Raw genomic sequence first — 19,341 nt, forward strand, 5'->3', positions numbered from 1 at the left:
AAGGGGCTCCTTGTGCACAATAAGGAGGGGGAACCGTTCACATTTAACACGATCAACGGTTCCTCTAACATCGATGTTACTATAACAACCAGAGGAGTCCCTGTACGCCAATGGAGAGTTCGGGAGGAAGTAAGCAGCAGCGACCACCAACTTATCACGTTCTCCATCGTCAAGAATAGCCCATCAGCCGCACGGTACCAGGGAGAGCAAGAACCAGGAGGGGAACCAACGAGATACCGGGATCGAAGGGTAGATTGGGACCGGTTCTGTACCACACTCTCGTGGCGAGCAGGCAGACTCGACTGCCGAAAGCCGGCACAACACGTGTGCAAACAGTTCGCTGATATGCTGAGTCGTACAGCTGGGGAGTGCCTAGGTTTCGCCAAGGGGAAAGACCGGGTGCAGGGGTATGAATGGTGGTCAAGGAAACTTGACTTCCTTCGTAGGGAGCACAACCGGATGCGTCGGGAATGGCAACAGTCTCGGCGCGCGGGCGGATTGGCAGAAGAAATCTGCAGAACGCGCTTCCATCGTGCACGTGCGTTCTATAGGAGATCCATGCGGGAAGCGGAGACCAACCACTTCTCGCGTCTTGCTGACAGTGGGAATGACGATCCATGGGGTATGGCATACCGTGCTGCTACAGGCAGGGTGCGCCCGCCTCAGAACGTCATAAACGGTTTGAAGCTTGCGCAGGGATTCGCTGACGACATCCGCGGCGCCATGGGTGGGATACTGGCAGTGATGTGTCCGGACGACGACCGTGCGACCGACTCGGCGTACCATATGCAGGTTCGCCTGGCGGCGGCCTGTTTACCCAGCGGGCAGAAGGTAAGTCCCCCTACCAGAGAGCAAATAGGCGCGATAATTCGCAACCTGCCGGACAAAGCTCCAGGAATTGATGGTGTCACCGCACGTATAGTTAAAGCAGCGTGGAAGGTGGCCGCATGTGAGATGACGTTAATGTACGGGAAATGTATAGATGAGGGTGTGTTCCCTGATGTATGGAAAGAAGGCCGATTAATAGTACTGCCAAAGGGTGATGGGAAGGCGACTGACCCAAAGGCGTATAGACCGATCACCCTCTTGCCAGTACTAGGGAAAATATTAGAGCAATTGATATGCGAATGTACTCCGGGTCTGTACAGTCGTATATCAGCCCGTCAACACGGATTCATGAAAGGGAGGTCTACAATAACAGCGCTTAGCACTATAATGGATTTAGTGACCACCAGCTCTTACAAATATGTTCAAGCGATAACTCTGGACATATCAGGGGCGTTTGACAACGCGTGGTGGCCTATGGTCCTGCTTAAATACAAGCAGGGCGGCTGCCCTCCCAACATCTACAGGTGCCTCTGCTCTTACTTTCTGAATAGGCGGGTGGGTATGTTCGCAGGAGGAGAGGTCGTATGGAAACTTTCCACAATGGGGTGCCCACAGGGATCCGTATTAGGTCCCACACTGTGGAATATACTGTTGAACGACCTTTTGGAGCTGAGCGTACCACAAGGGGTCAGGATGATAGCATACGCGGACGACGTAACGCTACTCATCGAAGGAAACTCAAGGGCTGTTATCGAGACCAATGCCGCGGTGGCGCTCGAGAGAATCTCGGAATGGGGTGCTAGAAATAGACTCCGGTTTTCGACGGTGAAAACCAAGTCTATAACCTTGAAGGGCTCTCTCGGGCGACCCCCGGTCATTAGAATGGGAGGAGATTCTCTTCGTGCGGTTGAATCAGTTAAAATCTTAGGCATAACGATTGATGGAAAGGGGTCATTTGCCGATCACGCCTTGGATATCGGAGAGCGAGCCGCGAGGTGCTTCGGGAAGATGGCAAGGGTATCTTCAACTTCTTGGGGCATACGATACAAGGCACTTAAGATCTTGTACAGGGGGACGTACGTTGCAACCATTACTTACGCGGCGAGCATCTGGTATCACAGGTCGCTCCTGTATGTGGTGTCCAGCCGGTTGCTCAGAACACAACGAACGTCGTTGGTGCTTCTCACCAAGGCGTACCGCTCAACAAGTACGGCCGCACTGCCAGTACTAGCTGGGGTACTTCCAGCCGATCTGGAAGTTTATCGCGCGGGCAAGATAGAAGCGACGAAGGGTGACAGGGTAAGAAAGGAACTCGCGGTATTGAAAAAGGACATCCATTCCGAAGTGGTAAACATGTGGCAGCAGTGCTGGGATCGTGAGGAAAGAGGTGGAGATCTCAGACGCTTCTTCCCATGTGTCGGGGAAAGACTCCTAGCGGCGTGGGTGCAGCCCGACCACTACACGTCGCAGCTGTTGACGGGTCATGGGAATTTCAACGGCCGGCTTAGGGACTTGGGGCTTAAGGGGGACGGCACTTGTCCATGTGGCGTGACGGATGAGTACCGCGACCACGTGCTGTGGGAATGCAGCTTGTATGATGAAGCTAGAGGCGAACTATTGAACCATCTGGAGAGGAAGAATCCGGGACCAATTTATCACGGAGACCTAGTGTCCTCAGAGGAGAACTTCTCGCGGTTAGTAAGATTTGCCACAAGTTGGTACCGTGACAGGAGAGTGATGGAGGGGTAAACCAGGATGGTAACGAAGACGCAGAAAGGAAGATTTAGAGAAGAGAAGAAAATGAAGAAGGAGTGCCCGACGACGAAGCCATAGCTGTGGTCGGCCGCCCCCAGAAAGGGGGAGAGGGCCATCTAGGGACGCAAAAAAATGAGAACTTGTAGGGAGTCAAGAAATGTACTGGACCTGAATATCCGGACCGGTAAATCTCCCGCTGTTTCGGTCGGAACCTAGGTCTTGATGACCGAAAGGTCGGTAAGACCATGGGAAGGAGGTGGGTTATGTCCCTATCTACTTCGTCGTCGGCTCTCGTAGCGAGCGGACGTGTTTTGTGCTCTCTGCGTTAGTCGCCGCCCAAGTTCTCGCGCCGTGTCACTATTACTACCGTCGCTGCTCGTTCGGCCAATCGCGTCGTGTGGGTGGAGCCTGTGTTCGACGTTCGCGAGTGTCTGTGTAGTGGGCGGAGCTAAGGTGCGTACGTGACCTGAATTAATCCGCTGTGATTTATTACGGTCATTAGCTAATTAGTTTGTTTACTGTATTTCTTTTGTGTGACTTGAATTTTTTGCTGTTTGATTTATAACGGTCATTAGTTAATTACTTTGTTTACTGTATTTCTTTTGTGTTAGTGTTTTGACTCATATTATTTAGTTAGCTTTTAGGAATTAGTTATTATTAGACAGTAGGTAGTTGTTAGGTAATTAGGTATTAGGAAGTGTTAGGGAAGAGACAGGACTCGTAGTTAGCTTTTAGTTTTTGACTTTATTTTTGTTTTTCTATTTATTGTTTTGTTGGTATATTAATAACAATATATACTAATAAGCTTGTTATACGAACATGGACACTTCGGAGCGCCTCCTTCGGGAGGCGGTAGAGGAGAAGAGGAGGGAGCTAGACGAGCTTGAGTCGTTAGCTCTATTTACCCCAAGGAGGTCGCTAGCGAGGACCCCCCCAGGGGGCTTCGGAAGTGTGGAGGAGTTGAGGGGCGCGGAGAAGCGCCCGCTTCAGTCGCCGGAGGAGCTGCAAGAGGCTCTTCGGAGGAAGTTGGAGCCCTCTACAAGCAGCAGCAATGAGGGCAGCAGCAGGGCCATGAAGGAGTGCGACACCGAGGAGCTCATTGAGTTCGCCAACTTGGTCGGTAGCGAGATCATGGCTGCGGCAACTGGGAACACAAGCAAGTTGAATAAAGCGGACATTGGACATATAGGCACGCAAGTGCAACGTCTCACAGCCGTTGTCGCGATTCTGGCCGGTAGACTGGCCAAAGCGAAGGAGTGCGCACACACTGCGACATCCCGAGAACCAGACAGGAGCGAAACCAGGAGCTATGCCAGTACGCTCAGAACTGGAAGGTCAACAACGCAGCCTAAGCCACAGGGGATGGGTAGCGTACTTGCGGTGTACCCGGCGGCCAACAGCGGAGTTAAGACGGCGGAGGAAACCAAGGCCGTCTTGAAGGAAGCTATAAAGCCAACATCGATGGGACTGCAGGTCGCGCGCCTGAGGAAGGTAGGGAACGCAGGCGTAGTCCTGCAAACAAGGACTAAGGAGGACGCGGAAAAAATTAGGAAGGCCATGCCCTCGACCCTGAGAGTCCAGGATGCAGGTCAAAGAACACCATTGGTGGCTATTATTAACGTCGAGGGCCACATTAAGGACGAGAAGGAGTTCCTGGGGGCGCTGAGGAAGCAGAACTTCGCGGACGTCCCCGAAAAGGAAGGATTCCCAAAAGTGGCCTTCTACAAGAAGTCAAAGGGGGGAAGTTGTACCACTGTGGTGCTAACATGCAGCGGTACATGGAGGGACCGCCTTATGTCCAGGGAGCGGGTATACCTTGAATGGGAGAGGTACCTGGTGCGCGACTTCCTGGAAGTGACGTGCTGCATGAAGTGCCAATGGTGCCAATGGATGGCGTGTCGTTGCGATAGTAATACTGCTCAGTACGAGAGGAACCGCAGTTTCGGACATTTGGTTCATGCACTCGGCCGAGCGGCCGGTGGTGCGAAGCTACCATCCGCGGGATTATGCCTGAACGCCTCTAAGGCCGAAGCCAGCCTAGCCGAATCCGGCAAGGATATACTCACTGTGGAGCCCCGAGTGTCGGGAGGCTCTAAACAATGTGACTTTACTAGTCGCGTTTTATTCGTAAGACGCGACGTCGAAGCCCATTTGGAACGCGACGAACGGTGCGAGCGGTATTAACACGTGCACCACGGCGTCGAAGTTTCGAATTTACCTCAGTTCGATGTCGGGGCTCGGAATAGTCTGTAGACGACTTACGTTCCTGGCGGGGTGTTGTGCTCGGTAGAGCAGCGTCGTGCTGCGATCTGTTGAGACTCAGCCCTACGCCAGGTGATTCGTCCGAGGACGCATCGTCGCCGAGAAGCAGAGTTGTGTGTGTGTGTGCAAACAAACAACAGGCCAACATATAATATTATAATAACATAATAATATAAATAATATTATCATGATATTTCGTCGTGACGGACGCGTCACGCGATTTCTCATGATTATAAAATTTTACAATATATTATTATTTATTATAGTTGAAAGACGTGGTTGATGTTGTACACGGCGACTACTCTAATGATAACGAGTACGATCATTTTCAGGTTATTATGTCGAGTCGAGTGTTGTGATAAGTGTACATCGCCGTCGGCGGCGGCGGCGGCGGCGGCGGCTCCGGTGGTGTTGGGCGCGCTGCGCAAATTCCAAAAGCGAGTACGATCGGCCCCAATAGCGGGTACGGTCGATTCCTCAATAGCGAGTACCGCCTAGCGCGAGGAGCGCGGCGCTCCCTGCCGGTCTCCCCGGACGGATATCTCACTTACTTGTTTTCTCCAATAACGAGTACCGCCGAGCGCGAGGAGCGCGGCGCTCCCTGCCGGTCTCCATCTTTTCTCTTGTTCCTTGTACACCAGAACATTATAGTTTTTAACCAATATTCGTGTCCCCTAATAATTGCATGTTCTGTCCGTTTTTTTTTTTTAAATTAAATAAAATAAATTATTAATTATTAATTTATCATAAAAATACCTAAGAGAAAAAGTGTAGGTCATAAAATTACCTATAAAAAATGTACCGATACTTTTTTTCCTACGAGCCACCATTTCTGAGATAATAACTATTCAAAAACTTATAAAAACGCGCTAAGTACACTACTACCTCATAGGTGGCGTGGAAACTAACTTTTTGAATCTAACACTAAGTATTGATACATTTTTAATGGATAATTTTACGATCTACAATTTTTGTCCGAGATACTTTTATGATAAAACTTACCTACCGTTTTGCTGAAAATCGCGAAAAACGAATGTGATTAAGTAAGTAAGTAAGTACGTAAGTAAGTAAGTAAGCAACTAAGTAAGTAAGTAAATAGGTAAGTAAGTAAGTAAGAAAGAATTTTGATTTGATTTGAAATATTTTTTTTTTTGGAGGTTTTTTATTTGGTTTCGGAGGGAAAATGAAATGTACGTGTCGCGCGTTTATTACTGAACATTATCGTACTCGTTATTAAAAAAAAAAAAAAAAAAAAAAAAAAGCGATTTTTTCTTCGAAGCCGCAATGCATATTCAATATTATGTTATTAATAAATAGTAAAATCAAATCAAAATCACTTTAGTCACATATCAGAGTTTACACGTTCATATCGTTCGCGTGCACCACACATACGGCAGTCGGCGTCGAGAGTCGAGTCCGTAGCGAACGGTTCGCGACGCCGAATTCAACGCCGCTCAAGTTTTTTCTTGTAAAAAGAGTGAAAAACGCACGCGACAAAAATACAAAAACGCACAACACCAACCACCCCCAGCCACACAACAACTGCTGCTGTTTTATTATTCTCGTCGTCGTCATCGTCATTCATATTTTATTTAATATATATTTATATTTGAGTAAGTTTGTGAATGCGCGCGATGATAACGACGATGATATAATAACAATACGGTTGTTGGTACTCTCGGGGCAGAGCTGGTGTGTCTGTGTCTGTGTTTGTGTCGCGCGTTGTTTTATATGTTCTTTTTTTACAATATAAAAAATGAGACAGACTCACCGCGCTGTGTCGATCGAGCGTTTTCGAGTTTCCCTATGCGGATGATATTTGATTTGGTGATTTGAAAGGTTTTTTGTGATTTAGTTTCTCATCGTCTTGAACGGGGCCGTTTTCCCATAGAGGGTGCCAGGCCCGTAGCGACGGAGCGAGTCCGCGAGAGGGACTCTCCTCAGAGTCGGGTTGCTTGAGAGTGCAGCCCTAAGTGGGTGGTAAACTCCATCTAAGGCTAAATATAACCGCGAGACCGATAGCGAACAAGTACCGTGAGGGAAAGTTGAAAAGAACTTTGAAGAGAGAGTTCAAGAGTACGTGAAACCGTTCAGGGGTAAACCTGCGAAACTCGAATGAACGAACGGAGAGATTCATCGTCACTCCGGGGCGTACGGCGGCGTGCCGCGATGTGCGCGAGACTCGTGCTCGCGTTCACCGGTCGCCGCCGTTGACGCACCCGGACGGCGTGCACTTCTCTCTTAGTACACATTATGCATCGCGACCCGTTCGTCTGTTCGGCCTAAGCGTTGTCCGGGAGCCGGGCGGCTGCGCATTCACGCGCACAGCCGTCCGACCGTGACGATCGCCGGCCGGCGGCGGACGGTACTTGTCATGAAACGCGCACGCGTCTCCATCCGGGGACGCGTCCGGCCCGACGCGAGCGAGAGTCGTCGTCGACATCCTGCCCTTGTGCGGATGCTGACGCGACGCCGCTGTCGTCGCAGCCGTGTAGTCTCGGACTGTGCGCGTATCAGTCGGCGATGTTACTGTTTCGGGCACTCGCAGGACCCGTCTTGAAACACGGACCAAGGAGTCTAGCATGTGTGCGAGTCATTGAGTTATGAATTCAAACAGACAAAACTGAAAGGCGCAACGAAAGTGAAGGCGCGCGCTTGTCGCGCGCTCAGGGAGGATGGAGCGTCGGTCGTCAAAAATCGATCTCTCGCACTCCCGAGGCGTCTCGTTTCCAATCAGCGAATGCGGGCGCGCTCTGAGCACAGATGCTGGGACCCGAAAGATGGTGAACTATGCCTGGTCAGGTCGAAGTCAGGGGAAACCCTGATGGAGGACCGTAGCGATTCTGACGTGCAAATCGATCGTCGGAACTGGGTATAGGGGCGAAAGACTAATCGAACCATCTAGTAGCTGGTTCCGTCCGAAGTTTCCCTCAGGATAGCTGGCGTCGACTCGTAACAGTCTCATCCGGTAAAGCGAATGATTAGAGGCATTGGGGCCGAAACGACCTCAACCTATTCTCAAACTTTAAATGGGTGAGAACTCCGGCTTACTCGAACGATGAAGCCGGAGATCTGATGACGGTGCCAAGTGGGCCAATTTTGGTAAGCAGAACTGGCGCTGTGGGATGAACCAAACGTAGTGTTAAGGCGCCTAAAAAACGCTCATGGGACACCATGAAAGGCGTTGGTCGCTCATGACAGCAGGACGGTGGCCATGGAAGTCGGAATCCGCTAAGGAGTGTGCAACGACTCACCTGCCGAAGTGACCAGCCCTGAAAATGGATGGCGCTGAAGCGTTTTGCCTATACACTACCGTTACCGGTAATCGGCGCGTGCGTGTCAAAGCGCACGCGTATTATGCCGTAACGAGTAGGACGTGCGCGGCGGAGTGCGCAGAAGGGTCTGGGCGTGAGCCCGCCTGGAGCCTCCGTCGGTGCAGATCTTGGTGGTAGTAGCAAATACTCCAGCGAGGCCCTGGAGGACTGACGTGGAGAAGGGTTTCGCGTGAACAGTAGTTGCTCGCGAGTCAGTCGATCCTAAGCTCAAGGAGAGATCTTATGTCGATGCGGCGTGTTTATATATATTTTGTGTATATGATAAATAACGCCCTTTGAGCGAAAGGGAATCCGGTTCCTATTCCGGAACCCGGCAGCGGAACCGTTTCAATAATCGTTCTCTCGTTTCTCAAGCGAGTGTTCGACGGGGTAACCCAAAGTGGCCTGAAGACGCCGCCGAGTGGTCCGGGAAGAGTTTTCTTTTCTGCCTGAGCGTTCGAGTTCCATGGAGTCCTATAGAAGGGAGATATGGTTCGGAACGCGAAGAGCACCGCATTTGCGGCGGTGTCCGGATACTCTCTGCGGACCTTGAAAATTCAGGTGAGGGATGTACGTGGAGATGTCACGCCGGCTCGTACCCATATCCGCAGCAGGTCTCCAAGGTGAAGAGCCTCTAGTCGATAGAATAATGTAGGTAAGGGAAGTCGGCGACGACTCTCGCTCGCGTCGGGCCGGACGCGTCCCCGGATGGAGACGCGTGCGCGTTTCATGACAAGTACCGTCCGCCGCCGGCCGGCGATCGTCACGGTCGGACGGCTGTGCGCGTGAACGCGCAGCCGCCCGGCTCCCGGACAACGCTTAGGCCGAACAGACGAATGGGTCGCGATGCATAATGTGTACTAAGAGAGAAGTGCACGCCGTCCGGGTGCGTCAACGGCGGCGACCGGTGAACGCGAGCACGAGTCTCGCGCACATCGCGGCACGCCGCCGTACGCCCCGGAGTGACGATGAATCTCTCCGTTCGTTCATTCGAGTTTCGCAGGTTTACCCCTGAACGGTTTCACGTACTCTTGAACTCTCTCTTCAAAGTTCTTTTCAACTTTCCCTCACGGTACATGTTCGCTATCGGTCTCGCGGTTATATTTAGCCTTAGATGGAGTTTACCACCCACTTAGGGCTGCACTCTCAAGCAACCCGACTCCGAGGAGAGTCCCTCTCGCGGACTCGCTCCGTCGCTACGGGCCTGGCACCCTCTATGGGAAAACGGCCCCGTTCAAGACGAACTTGGACGGGAGCGGCGACCGCGAGAAAGCGGAACCTCCCTAACACCACATGTCCCGCGACCGTGACGACCGCGGGATTCGGCGCTGGGCTTATCCCTGTTCGCTCGCCGCTACTGAGGGAATCCTGGTTAGTTTCTTTTCCTCCGCTTACTAATATGCTTAAATTCGGCGGGTGATCCTCCCTGATCTGAGGCCAACGATAAAAAGTATGAGGCAGACACGATATCCGTCAGCGCAGCGACACCGTCGTGCGCGCGCCGCCAATATGTCTCAACGACGTATCGTCGACCCGCGCACGTACCGCGATCGAAGCGCCCTTCGGACGTCGAGTCCGCCTACTCGTTCGCACGCTCACGTCGGGCCGAAATAACACGTGCAGCGCACGGGACGCGAACCGAAGGCGCAGCCACGCACGCCGTTCACATAGAGAGCTCTGCATAGATTAATTAAAATTAATCACGAGATATCCGCGTGTGACAGCGAACGAGCGCGCCCCGGTACCGCGCCCGTCTCCGTGACCCACGTCGGGCGTGAGGCGGAGACGGCGTTGCACGCGAACAGCACCACGCGTTGCGGCTTATTTTACATTTTCGAACGGATCGAGCGGGCCCCGGAAAACCGGCGGGGTTTACCCGAGCCCGGCCCGAAGACCGTCACTCGTTTTACACGTTTTTTAGGCGCGCAAACAGTGTTGTCAGTATACAGCGACGGCGTCGTCGTATTCTTTTATGCAGCCGGCCCTCAGACAGGAGTGGTCCTGGATATTTCTCCACGGACCGCAATGTGCGTTCGAAATGTCGATGTTCAAATGTGTCCTGCAGTTCACACTATGACGCGCAGTTAACTGCGTTCTTCATCGACCCGCGAGCCAAGTGATCCACCGTTCAGGGTAATAGTTTTTATATTTAGAAAATACGTGAACGATCTCTGTGTGTAACAAAATATTATGTGACGCACGCATTGCGCGTACGTCGTGATCTCGACTCGCTTCGCACTCGACATGAGCGCGTCGCGAGACGCACGCGCGTCGCGTACATGCGAACCGCGCCCGCCGAAGCGTCGTGCCGGACACCCCCCACATGCGGCGGGATATGTCAGCGCGCGCGCGGCAAACGCGACAACGGAGCACAGAGAGCACATCGCGAGCGCGAAAATAATCAGTGATTGACACGTGATTGAAGCTATCATCGTCAACAGTCGGCTGTGAGCGAAGCGTGTCGGCGACAACGCTCGCGCACGCGACCGTTACACGTTAATGATCCTTCCGCAGGTTCCCCTACGGAAACCTTGTTACGACTTTTACTTCCTCTAAATGATCAAGTTTGGTCAACTTCCCAGCAACGCCGACGGCCGCGAAGCCACCGCGTGTCGGTCCGAAGACCTCACTAAATCATTCAATCGGTAGTAGCGACGGGCGGTGTGTACAAAGGGCAGGGACGTAATCAACGCGAGCTTATGACTCGCGCTTACTAGGAATTCCTCGTTTATGGGGGATAATTGCAAACCCCAATCCCCAGCACGAAGGAGTTTCAACGGGTTGCCCGGGCATCTAGGCCAGGGAGAACATGTTGATTCCTTCAGTGTAGCGCGCGTGCGGCCCAGGACATCTAAGGGCATCACAGACCTGTTATTGCTCAATCTCGTGCGGCTCGAAGCCGCCGGTCCCTCTAAGAAGAATTTTAATACGCCGCCAGTGAGTTGCGCGACCCTGAAGCCGCGCACACCTAAATGACGACGCCTATTTAGCAGGCTAGAGTCTCGTTCGTTACCGGAATTAACCAGACAAATCGCTCCACCAACTAAGAACGGCCATGCACCACCACCCACCGAATCAAGAAAGAGCTGTTAATCTGTCAATCCTTCCGGTGTCCGGGCCTGGTGAGATTTCCCGTGTTGAGTCAAATTAAGCCGCAGGCTCCACTCCTGGTGGTGCCCTTCCGTCAATTCCTTTAAGTTTCAGCTTTGCAACCATACTCCCCCCGGAGTCCAAAATCTTTGGTTTCCCGGAAGCTGCCCGCCGAGCCATTGTAGTAACGTCGGCGGATCGCTAGATGACATATTTACGGTTAGAACTAGGGCGGTATCTAATCGCCTTCGAACCTCTAACTTTCGTTCTTGATTGATGAAAACACCTTTGGCAAATGCTTTCGCTGATGTTCGTCTTGCGACGATCCAAGAATTTCACCTCTAACGTCGCAATACGAATGCCCCCAGTTATCCCTATTAATCATTACCTCGGAGTTCTGAAAACCAACAAAATAGAACCGAGATCATATTCTATTATTCCATGCACGAAATATTCAAGCGGCATTTTGAGCCCGCTTTGAGCACTCTAATTTGTTCAAAGTAAAATTGTCGGCCCATCTCGACACTCACTGAAGAGCACCGCGATAGGATTTTGATATTGAACCGGCGTTTTACCGCCGGCTCACCGACGATATGCTCCGCAGACGTGTCAGTATCACCGCGGATGCGATGCACCGACAGCGCGGCGCACAAATGCAACTACGAGCTTTTTAACCGCAACAATTTTAGTATACGCTATTGGAGCTGGAATTACCGCGGCTGCTGGCACCAGACTTGCCCTCCAATTGTTCCTCGTTAAAATATTTAAAGTGTACTCATTCCGATTACGAGGCCTCGTAAGAGTCCCGTATCGTTATTTTTCGTCACTACCTCCCCGTGCCGGGAGTGGGTAATTTGCGCGCCTGCTGCCTTCCTTGGATGTGGTAGCCGTTTCTCAGGCTCCCTCTCCGGAATCGAACCCTGATTCCCCGTTACCCGTGACAACCATGGTAGTCGCAGAAACTACCATCGAAAGTTGATAAGGCAGACATTTGAAAGATGCGTCGCCGGTACTGGACCATGCGATCGGCAAAAGTTATCCAGATTCATCAAAATTAACGACTTCGGACGCGAGGCCCTCCGTCGATTGGTTTTGATCTAATAAAAGCACTCATCCCATCACTGGTCAGAGCTCTGATTGCATGTATTAGCTCTAGAATTACCACAGTTATCCAAGTAACTGAGTAAGATCTAAGGAACCAAAACTGATATATTGAGCCATTCGCGGTATCGCCTTAATACGGCTTGCACTGAGACATGCATGGCTTAATCTTTGAGACAAGCATATAACTACTGGCAGGATCAACCAGGGAGCTGCTGCAAACAACGATTGTTGTCGCGCTCAGCGCGTCATGCGTCGCGATCTCCCCTTAGGGCGTCGCGACTATGACATCTTGAACATATCGTGAGATATCCGTTCGCGCACTGTATACTATATATCTCAAAGGCATACGGTGCGCGTTGAACGAATCATAAATCGGCGATGGGCCGATTGTATGTTATGAAAGTTCAGTAACGAGAGTCCCTTCGGGTAATAATAAAAATTATGACAAACAATAGAAGCGGTATCAACGTATTAATATCGGTACACGTCGTGATCATAAATCGGATCGACGTCCGGTGCTTGAGAGGAGCGTGAACGTCTCGCACGCGTGAAATGCGCGACGCGTTCCGGCTTGCGGGCCCTCACGTTAAAAATCTTAACAGAGGGAAACCGTCGAAGCCCAGTCGGCGTCTTGGTGCGCGCAAAAAATTTACACGATCGCTTTCAACGTGACGAGGATCGCCGCAGCGTATGATACTATAGAGAGAGTGAAGAGAGGAAAGGGACTGGAGCGAAAGCTGTTATGCTGTAACCTACCTAGTAGGCGGTGTGTGTTGGGATTCTAGCAGTTAGAAAGGCAGACAGTAAGTACCGCCATCCGACGTCGGGCCGGGTGCGCTGGGGGGCTTGCCAGCCCCCCAGACCCCCCGCCCGGCGATAGCAACTATGACTCTCTTGAGATAGCCAAATGCCTCGTCATCTAATTAGTGACGCGCATGAATGGATTCACGAGATTCCCGCTGTCCCTATCTACTTCTTCGTACTACTACTACTTCGTCGTCGGCTCTCGTAGCGAGCGGACGTGTTTTGTGCTCTCTGCGTTAGTCGCCGCCCAAGTTCTCGCGCCGTGTCACTATTCGCTGCTCGTTCAGCCAATCGCGTCGTGTGGGTGGAGCCTGTGTTCGACGTTCGCGAGTGTCTGTGTAGTGGGCGGAGCTAAGGTGCGTACGTGACCTGAATTAATCCCCTTTGATTTATGACGGTCATTAGTTAATTACTTTGTTTACTGTATTTCTTTTGTGTGATTTGAATTTTTTTTGCTATTTGATTTATGACGGTCATTAGTTAATTACTTTGTTTACTGTATTTCTTTTGTGTTAGTGTTTTGACTCATATTATTTAGTTAGCTTTTAGGAATTAGTTATTATTAGACAGTAGGTAGTTGTTAGGTAATTAGGTATTAGGAAGTGTTAGGGAAGAGACAGGACTCGTAGTTAGCTTTTAGTTTTGACTTTATTTTTGTTTTTCTATTTATTGTTTTGTTGGTATATTAATAACAATATATACTAATAAGCTTGCTATACGAATATGGACACTTCGGAGCGCCTCCTTCGGGAGGCGGTAGAGGAGAAGAGGAGGGAGCTAGACGAGCTTGAGTCGTTAGCTCTATTTACCCCAAGGAGGTCACTAGCGAGGACCCCCCCAGGGGGTTTCGGAAGTGTGGAGGAGTTGAGGGGCGCGGAGAAGCGCCCGCTTCAGTCGCCGGAGGAGCTGCAAGAGGCTCTTCGGAGGAAGTTGGAACCCTCTACAAGCAGCAGCAATGAGGGCAGCAGCAGGGCCATGAAGGAGTGCGACACCGAGGAGCTCATTGAGTTCGCCAACTTGGCCGGTAGCGAGATCATGGCTGCGGCAACTGGGAACACAAGCAAATTGAATAAAGCGGACATTGGACATATAGGCACGCAAGTGCAACGTCTCACAGCCGTTGTCGCGACTCTGGCCGGTAGACTGGCCAAAGCGAAGGAGTGCGCACACACTGCGACATCCCGAGAACCAGACAGGAGCGAAACCAGGAGCTATGCCAGTACGCTCAGAACTGGAAGGTCAACAACGCAGCCTAAGCCACAGGGGATGGGTAGCGTACTTACGGTGTACCCGGCGGACAACAGCGGAGTTAAGACGGCGGAGGAAACCAAGGCCGTCTTGAAGGAAGCTATAAAGCCAACATCGATGGGACTGCAGGTCGCGCGCCTGAGGAAGGTAGGGAACGCAGGCGTAGTCCTGCAAACAAGGACTAAGGAGGACGCCGAAAAAATTAAGAAGGCCATGCCCTCGACCCTGAGAGTCCAGGATGCAGGTCAGAGAACACCATTGGTGGCTATTATTAACGTCGAAGGCCACATTAAGGACGAGAAGGAGTTCCTGGGGGCACTGAGGAAGCAGAACTTCGCGGACGTCCCGAAAAAGGAAGGATTCCCAAAAGTGGCCTTCTACAAGAAGTCAAAGGGGGGAAGTTGCACCACTGTGGTGCTAGCATGCAGCGGTACATGGAGGGACCGCCTTATGTCCAGGGAGCGGGTATACCTTGAATGGGAGAGGTACCTGGTGCGCAACTTCCTGGAAGTGACGTGCTGCATGAAGTGCCAGTGGTACGGGCACTCTGCAAAACACTGCAAGGCTGAGGAGGAGACCTGTAGCAAGTGCGGTACAGCTGGGCATGGCCACAAGGACTGTAAGTCTACCAAGTCACGGTGCGCCACCTGCGCGAAGGCCGGGAAGCAGTCCGAAGACCATAAGACGGCAGCACCTACTTGTCCAGCGCGGATAGCGGCGCAGAAGAGGGCTGCCGAACGCACAGACTATGGCTCATAAGAATGAACACATGTACGTCGGGCAGATAAACCTCCAAGGAGCGCTCACGGCAACAGCGGAACTCCCGGGAATCGCCCAAAGGCTGGGTCTCGGTATCGTTCTTGTCCAAGAACAGTATGCGAGGGCCCAGCTGCCGGGGCTGCTGCAGTGCACGGAAGATTCAAAGGCAGGAATATACGTAAATAGCACCAAGATCTCCGGTATGATCCTGCCTCAACTATCGACGTCGCACTGCCTCGTGGCACACTTCCAGGGGGAGGGCGGCGATCTGTATATGGTGTCGGCATACTTCCAGTACTGCGAGAACATAGAGACCCATATACACCACTTGGACCGCGTACTGGAAGCACTCCAGGGAAAACCAATTGTCATCGGGGCCGACACCAACACCCACTCGCCGCTCTGGCACAGCCGCCGCGAGCAATATGAGGGAAGAGGTGCGGAGGTAAACAGAAGAAGGTTGGCGATGGAGAGCTTTATACATTCGAAGGGGCTCCTTGTGCACAATAAGGAGGGGGAACCGTTCACATTTAACACGATCAACGGTTCCTCTAACATTGACGTGACTATAACAACCAGAGGAGTCCCTGTACGCCAATGGAGAGTTCGGGAGGAAGTAAGCAGCAGCGACCACCAACTAATCACGTTCTCCATCGTCAAGGATAGCCCATCAGCCACACGGTACCAGGGAGAGCAAGAACCAGGAGGGGAACCAACGAGATACCGGGATCGAAGGGTAGATTGGGACCGGTTCTGTACCACACTCTCGTGGCGAGCAGGCAGACTCGACTGCCGAAAGCCGGCACAACACGTGTGCAAACAGTTCGCTGATATGCTGAGTCGTACAGCTGGGGAGTGCCTAGGTTTCGCCAAGGGGAAAGACCGGGTGCAGGGGTATGAATGGTGGTCAAGGAAACTTGACTTCCTTCGTAGGGAGCACAACCGGATGCGTCGGGAATGGCAACAGTCTCGGCGCGCGGGCGGACTGGCAGAAGAAATCTGCAGAATGCGCTTCCATCGTGCACGTGCGTTCTATAGGAGATCCATGCGGGAAGCGGAGACCAACCACTTCTCGCGTCTTGCTGACAGTGGGAATGACGATCCATGGGGTATGGCATACCGTGCTGCTACAGGCAGGGTGCGCCCGCCTCAGAACGTCATAAACGGTTTGAAGCTTGCGCAGGGATTCGCTGACGACATCCGCGGCGCCATGGGTGGGATACTGGCAGTGATGTGTCCGGACGACGACCGTGCGACCGACTCGGCGTACCATATGCAGGTTCGCCTGGCGGCGGCCTGTTTACCCAGCGGGCAGAAGGTAAGTCCCCCTACCAGAGAGCAAATAGGCGCGATAATTCGCAACCTGCCGGACAAAGCTCCAGGAATTGATGGTGTCACCGCACGTATAGTTAAAGCAGCGTGGAAGGTGGCCGCATGTGAGATGACGTTAATGTACGGGAAATGTATAGATGAGGGTGTGTTCCCTGATGTATGGAAAGAAGGCCGATTAATAGTACTGCCAAAGGGTGATGGGAAGGCGACTGACCCAAAGGCGTATAGACCGATCACCCTCTTGCCAGTACTAGGGAAAATATTAGAGCAATTGATATGCGAATGTACTCCGGGTCTGTACAGTCGTATATCAGCCCGTCAACACGGATTCATGAAAGGGAGGTCTACAATAACAGCGCTTAGCACTATAATGGATTTAGTGACCACCAGCTCTTACAAATATGTTCAAGCGATAACTCTGGACATATCAGGGGCGTTTGACAACGCGTGGTGGCCTATGGTCCTGCTTAAATACAAGCAGGGCGGCTGCCCTCCCAACATCTACAGGTGCCTCTGCTCTTACTTTCTGAATAGGCGGGTGGGTATGTTCGCAGGAGGAGAGGTCGTATGGAAACTTTCCACAATGGGGTGCCCACAGGGATCCGTATTAGGTCCCACACTGTGGAATATACTGTTGAACGACCTTTTGGAGCTGAGCGTACCACAAGGGGTCAGGATGATAGCATACGCGGACGACGTAACGCTACTCATCGAAGGAAACTCAAGGGCTGTTATCGAGACCAATGCCGCGGTGGCGCTCGAGAGAATCTCGGAATGGGGTGCTAGAAATAGACTCCGGTTTTCGTCGGTGAAAACTAAGTCTATAACCTTGAAGGGCTCTCTCGGGCGACCCCCGGTCATTAGAATGGGAGGAGATTCTCTTCGTGCGGTTGAATCAGTTAAAATCTTAGGCATAACGATTGATGGAAAGGGGTCATTTGCCGATCACGCCTTGGATATCGGAGAGCGAGCCGCGAGGTGCTTCGGGAAGATGGCAAGGGTATCTTCAACTTCTTGGGGCATACGATACAAGGCACTTAAGATCTTGTACAGGGGGACGTACGTTGCAACCATTACATACGCGGCGAGCATCTGGTATCACAGCTCGCTCCTGTATGTGGTGTCCAGCCGGTTGCTCAGAACACAACGAACGTCGTTGGTGCTTCTCACCGAGGCATACCGCTCAACAAGTACGGCCGCACTGCCAGTACTAGCTGGGGTACTTCCAGCCGATCTGGAAGTTTATCGCGCGGGCAAGATAGAAGCGACGAAGGGTGATAGGGTAAAAAAGGAGCTCGCGGTATTGAAAAAGGACATCCATTCCGAAGTGGTAAACATGTGGCAGCAGCGCTGGGATCGTGAGGAAAGAGGTGGAGATCTCAGACGCTTCTTCCCATGTGTCGGGGAAAGACTCCTAGCGGCGTGGGTGCAGCCCGACCACTACACGTCGCAGCTGTTGACGGGTCATGGAAATTTCAACGGCCGGCTTAGGGACTTGGGGCTTAAGGGGGACGGTACTTGTCCATGTGGCGTGACGGATGAGTACCGCGACCACGTGCTGTGGGAATGCAGCTTGTATGATGAAGCTAGAGGCGAACTATTGAACCATCTGGAGAGGAAGAATCCGGGACCAATTAATCACGGAGACCTAGTGTCCTCAGAGGAGAACTACTCGCGGTTAGTAAGATTTGCCACAAGTTGGTACCGTGACAGGAGAGTGATGGAGGGGTAAACCAGGATGGTAACGAAGACGCAGAAAGGAAGATTTAGAGAAGAGAAGAAGATGAAGAAGGAGTGCCCGACGACGAAGCCATAGCTGTGGTCGGCCGCCCCCAGAAAGGGGGAGAGGGCCATCTAGGGACGCAAAAAAATGAGAACTTGTAGGGAGTCAAGAAATGTACTGGACCTGAATATCCGGACCGGTACATCTCCCGCTGTTTCGGTCGGAATCTAGGTCTTGATGACCGAAAGGTCGGTAAGACCATGGGAAGGAGGTGGGTTATGTCCCTATCTACTCACTAGTACCTTGAGGGAAAGTTGGAAACAGGCGCGATGTATGTTGTCACGTCTGTTAGTGGACAGTCGGTATAGGGTGTTCAGCTGTACTTCAGGGTGCTCACCCAAAAAAGTCGGCCAAGTAGCCACCTCATCTCGGTTATCCGAGCAACGGGCGCGGTGGCCTTCCATTGACCTGAAGTAGATGGTTCCGAAAGGTTCCTCAGCGGTTACCCGTCAAACGTGGTGGAGGTAGCTCTACCGACACGGGTGCTATGGGGGAGGGGAGCTCACTGGGTATCAGTGCCCCTCCATTGGTGTCGGACTCGTAGTGGCTTGGCGCAAACGGGATGTAGATCTTTATAACCGAAAGGTTGACAAGTCCTTGGGAAGGGGAGTGTCCCTATCTACTAGCTACTTCGTCGTCGGCTCTCGCAGTGAGCGGACGTGTTTTGTGTTCTCTGCGTTAGTCGCCGCCCAAGTTCTCGTGTGTAATCGCTAGTAGCAGTTCGTCTAGCCAATCGCGTCGAGTGGGTGGAGCCTGTGTGCGACGTTAGCAAGTGACTGTGTAGTGGGAGGAGCTAAGGTGCGTACGTGACCGGAGTTAATCCTGATTGATTTACGACGGTCATTAGCTAATTACTTTGTTTACTTTATTTCTTTTGTGTTCATTTTTTGCAAGTCATTTTCTTTTGTGTGTGGATTTTATTATAGTAATTAGTTAACGACTTTGTTTATTTAATATTCTTTGTGTTTTATTATAACTTATTGACATTACATTATTTAGATAGCTTATAGGAATTATTTTGTGTTAGGTATTAGGTAGGTACTTATTATTTAGTTAGTTAGT

At 51.7% G+C, this 19,341-nt stretch overlaps 2 non-coding genes across 2 annotated transcripts; both read right to left on the reverse strand.

The window, feature by feature from the left end:
• Positions 1–10,138: 10,138 nt before the first annotated feature.
• LOC126965545 (5.8S ribosomal RNA) lies at positions 10,139–10,295 on the reverse strand. The gene has a single exon (XR_007729558.1). It is a non-coding gene; the product is annotated as a 5.8S ribosomal RNA (ribosomal RNA).
• A 361-nt stretch (positions 10,296–10,656) lies between these two features.
• LOC126965542 (small subunit ribosomal RNA) lies at positions 10,657–12,561 on the reverse strand. The gene has a single exon (XR_007729555.1). It is a non-coding gene; the product is annotated as a small subunit ribosomal RNA (ribosomal RNA).
• Positions 12,562–19,341: the final 6,780 nt, after the last annotated feature.

This window comes from Leptidea sinapis, chromosome 7, assembly GCF_905404315.1.
Source record: "Leptidea sinapis chromosome 7, ilLepSina1.1, whole genome shotgun sequence".
NCBI classification, from domain to species: Eukaryota; Metazoa; Arthropoda; class Insecta; order Lepidoptera; family Pieridae; genus Leptidea; species Leptidea sinapis.